The sequence below is a fragment of the Octopus bimaculoides genome, chromosome 24 (genome assembly GCF_001194135.2).
Source record: "Octopus bimaculoides isolate UCB-OBI-ISO-001 chromosome 24, ASM119413v2, whole genome shotgun sequence".
Lineage (NCBI taxonomy): Eukaryota > Metazoa > Mollusca > Cephalopoda > Octopoda > Octopodidae > Octopus > Octopus bimaculoides.
Genome location: NC_069004.1, coordinates 22,302,007 through 22,306,811, shown reverse-complemented (window position 1 = coordinate 22,306,811; position 4,805 = coordinate 22,302,007). Strand labels below are relative to the sequence as shown.

Genomic DNA, 4,805 nt, shown 5'->3' with positions numbered 1-4,805 from the left:
TTAGTTTCAGGTCAGACCTGAACGAGCTGATTGTTGATCATAAGTTTTTCTGATGGTGACCATCCTGTTCTCCTCCCCAGTCGTCTGGTACCTAAGAGCACCTATTGAATGTGTTATGTCATCCTGTTATTTAAGCAAGACATAGCTACTATTCTAGCATAGCGAGTGAACGCTTAAATGCTCTCCTTGTTGGCTCTGTTGTGGTGGATTGGTGTGAACATGTGAAGTTTTATAAATTTTCTCAAAACAACTCGTGTGAATTATAAATTTAGTGACATTTTGACTCTCCCCCCCTCTCTCTCTCTCTCTCTCTCTCTCTCTCTCTCTCTCTCTCTTATTTACTCACACGAGGTTGTAACAAATGTCATTGGTGATGATACGAGCAAAGAAAGGGTAAGGACAGTTATTTCACCGACACAACCATTTGTATATATTTTAAAAGTTCGTAAATATAATGTGCTAGACAATGTGCTCGGTGGAGGAGCGATGGTTGCAGACCACCTACCCAGATTACTGTAAAAAGTGTGTGTGCGTGTATATATATATATATATATATATATATATCCTTTCTACTCCACATCGTCTTCGTACTAACAAAAGTTAAGATAATAGGTTTTGTGAAGGCTTATTTTCACAGCTGCAGCTTTAATATAAATGAAGAAGGCACTTGCCCGTATTTTTTATTTGATATGAAAGGGTGAAGTGGCTTCTTAAGTAGGAGGAAAAGGATCAATTGAAAAGTTTTAGAGCGTTTACACACACACATGCCCTTGAGAAAGGCTTGCCCATCATACAGTTTCCCCCTTTTATTATAAATTTAAAGATATTGTGATTAAGTGAAAGCCGTATTTACTAATAATTATTAATATATGGAGGACCGTGGGGAGGAAAGAAAGACACGTCGGATGGAAATACCTTTATTTAGTTTCGGTATTCCTTTTTCTTGGATAAAATTCCTTTTGACTCTTTAAAATATGTAACTAGTAATATACTGAGGTTAAAATCTATGTAACAAGAGGAAACTGGTGAATGTGGGTATCGATAACAATGGTTTTACTATCCAAGAATTAGAAGAGATCGTTAAGTTTGGTTGCTGTGAGGTTTGGGGACAAAATCCCACATTTCAGATTATGGTCTTTTTTTAATGAGTAAAAAAAGCAGTCGTTACTACTGTGGAGCATTCTGACATTTCTGAATAAGGTCCTGTGACGGATTGGTCTAGTAATATTGCCCTCTCCCTTGCTAAAAGAATTTTTGGTTTGTGCTAGGGTGGAAGCGGACATTTTAATCACGATTCAACACGCGTAATCTATCTTGTAAAGTGGTTGGCGATAGGAAGGGTATGCAGCCATAACAAAAACAAACAAAAACGATGATTGTCGCATTTTTCTGTTGTGTGCATCGGATGGCAAAAGAGTGACAAGTGACTAGACAGTTCACTGGAACAGCCCATATCAACATAGAAAAACGAATATAAAAAGTTTTCTGATGTCAATATAGGAAAAATTATTCTTGACAAATGTTAGCCTAAAATACCTTTAAAAGATATTTACAGTTTATAGAGATTTTTAAAATCAAATTCTATTACTGTTGCCTATTATACTTTTTGTTCCTTCAGTGTTGATGAAATAACTACCAGTAACATACTGTAGCTGATTTATTTAAATACATCCCCTACCCAATATGTTGTGTAGTGAAATGGAATCTGGAACCATAGTGTTGTGAAGCAAACTTCTTGCCCACACAGCCAGATGATGATGATGATGACAGCCATACCTGTACCCATATGTAATGTAAAACATCTGTTTGGCTCTTTAACAGGCACACAGACAGAACAGATCTCTGTAAACCATTCAAACTCGATAAAATTGGTTTTATTGACTGGCCTGATAGATATTTATCTAATTGGCAAAATTATTTCAAAGCCAATGGTTGTTATCGATTTGCAATACACACACACACACACACACACGCACATTCTTTTATGAAAATCATCAGAATTGTTCCTAAATTATGTTTCACCATTTATGATGCATTTCCCAAGATATTGACTCATAAAATGGTTAGAGTTGTTGTTGTTGATGTCTTTGTAGATTCTGAGTAGTCACTTGACTTGTTCACTGTAGCGACCTGGTCTTTCTTCTTCAACAGATGCTGTTAATTTTGTTGTAGTCACTTGACCTGTTCACTATATCAGGCTGATTTTTCTTTTTATGAAAGCCATTAGAATTGTTCCTCCATTATATTTCACCATATATTGTATATTTCCTCAGATATCGACTAATTCTCTTTGATGATTCTATCTAGTCAGTTACTTGACCTATTCACTGTAGCTGCCTGATCTTTCTTCTTCCACAGATTCTGTTGATTCTCTACAGACACTTGTTCACTGTAGCAATGTTGATTCTGTGGAGTCATTTGATCAGTTCACTGTCACTGCCTGATCTGTTTCTGTGTAGTCGTCTGTCTGTAGTGGCCTTCGACATGTTCTGTTAATTTTGAATAAGTCATCTTATAATGTAGTCAGTTGACCTTCTCTGTAGTAAACTGATCTTTCTTTAATGTACTCTGTTGATCCTGTATAATCATTCGACATGAATATGCAGGTATTTTGAAAATACCTCACGAATTGATGACCGTACCCTGCATAAGTTATGGGCTACCCTTTGGCAAGCATAGCACCCATTCAGCCACCCTGCCAGGGATATGGGGAAATCATAGGATTGCAGCAGAAGAGCTCAACTGAGCCGATGATACTTCTTATATTGATGCTGAGCAGAGGAATCCTAGAAGATCAGTGGTCAGGATCACCAAGCTCTATAAAGAGAGTAACTGTAACACATCCACTTTCACCATGGTTGTGTAATCAACTAATGAAAGATTCACTATGACTCAAGCCTGAGGATTCTGTCCGTGCAACCCTCTCAGAAACAGTGGGTAGGGTAGTGTCAGAGAGTCATGTGAATCCATGCAAGCTGTGTGACTGAGATGATGACTCATTTGACATGTTCACTCTGGCAGTCTAATCTTCCTGAACAAAATCTTTCCTTGCTTTTTAAGATGGCAGCTAATGAGCTGCATGTTTTAAGTTATACAAATAATCAACCAATTTTACAGCCATAACTCTCAAGCAAATATGATTTGGTAATATGTACCATGCTTTTATTGTTTCAAGTGTCTTTGTAGACATAGAATGTCTCTCTTTGCCCTTTCACTGTCGATTCAGTATAATATTCAGGATGTGACAGCTAGAGAGAGATATGGTTAGGCCAGTGCTCAGCTTGTACTCATTTCAGCTGAGTAGACAGGAATAGCATTAAATCCTAAGCCACACACTTTCACCAATCTGTTTCATATTACGCAAATGTCTGTATGTATACAATATTGTGATCATTATCATTTAATGTCCAATCTCTATGCTGGCATGGGTTGGATGGTTTGACAGGAGCTGGCAAACCAGAAAGACTGTGCCAAACTCTTTGGCATGGTTTCTATGGCTGGATGCTTTTCCTAATGCCAACCACTTTACAGAGGGTACTGGGGGCTTTTTATGTGGCTCCAGCATCAGTGAGGTTACCAAGTAACTTGCAAAGCAAAGACCCCACACTTGGGAGTAACTGAGATAATATTTCCTCCTGAATGGCATACTGTTGCAGGGTTACTCGTTTACAGCTGAGTGGACTGGAGCAAGATGAAATGGCAAGTGTTTTGCTCATGAATACAATGTACTACCCAGTCTAGGAATCAAAACCATAATCTTGTAATCATGAATGCAACACCCTAACTACTAGGTCACTCACCTTCGCTATGTGATCATTAGCATTAATAAATTCTCAATTCCACCCTTATGCATTCTCTCTCCTTCTCACCATTCTCAGCAATTGTCAAAGAGATTAGTTATCAGTTTTCTTCTCTTTTAACTCTTTAGCATTTAAACCGGCCATATCCAGCCCAAATGTTCTACCTGTTTTATGTTCACATTGGCCAGAACCAACCTTCCACACTTCCCTACAATGTCATTCTAAAAATAAACAATCACACCATCAAAACCTCAAAGCCACAAGATAATGCATGATAGCTTCAAAACAATGTGAATAAATAAGCATTACATTTGACAGATAAATGTTAAAGGGTTGGTTTATATTAGTGGATCTCAATCTTTTTGACTTTGTGGCATACTAGAGATCAAACAAAAAATTAGTGATACACTTCACTTGAGAAGTAAAAAAAGAGGCTTCATATAGGCACAGGCATGGCTATTTGATAAGATGCTTGTTTCCCAACTACATGGTTCGAGGTTCAGTCCCACTGCATGGTACCTCAAGTAAGTGTCTTCTGCAATAGCCTTGAGCTAACCAAAGCCTTGTGAGTGAATTTGGTAGACAGAAACTGAAAGAAATCATCATCATCATCATTTAATGTCCGTTGTCCATGCTGGCATGGGTTGGATGGTTTGACTGGGCTGGAAGGTTGCACCAGACTCCAGTCTGATTTGGCATGGTTTTCTATGGTTGGATACCCTTCCTAAGGCCAACCACTCTGAGAGTGTAATGGGTGCTTTAAATGCCATTTGCGTGACACTAAGGTGAGTTTATGTGCCAATTTGGACGACATTGGTATGTGCCACAACTGCAATTTTGCTTGGCTTGATGGGTCTTCAGAAGCATGACATAATGCCAAAAGTCTCAGTCATTGCCTCCGTGAGGCCCAACGCTCAAAAGGAACTCAGCCACTTTGCCTCCGTGAGGCCCAACGCTCAAAAGGAACTCAGCCACTTTGCCTCCGTGAGGCCCAACGCTCAAAAG

General features: G+C 38.6%; 1 protein-coding gene and 1 long non-coding RNA gene across 4 annotated transcripts in view; one reads left to right on the top strand and one right to left on the bottom strand.

Annotated features, from left to right (window-relative positions):
- LOC128250667 (uncharacterized) overlaps positions 1–235 on the bottom strand; it is a 2,129-nt gene extending 1,894 nt beyond the window's left edge. Inside the window, exon 1 of the long non-coding RNA XR_008266676.1 lies at positions 18–235. This is a non-coding gene — a long non-coding RNA (uncharacterized LOC128250667). The remainder of the gene's footprint in view (positions 1–17) is intronic.
- Positions 1–4,805, top strand: part of LOC106880220 (ELKS/Rab6-interacting/CAST family member 1) — a 301,414-nt gene that overhangs the window by 15,471 nt on the left and 281,138 nt on the right. The gene's annotated exons all lie outside the window — the stretch shown is intronic.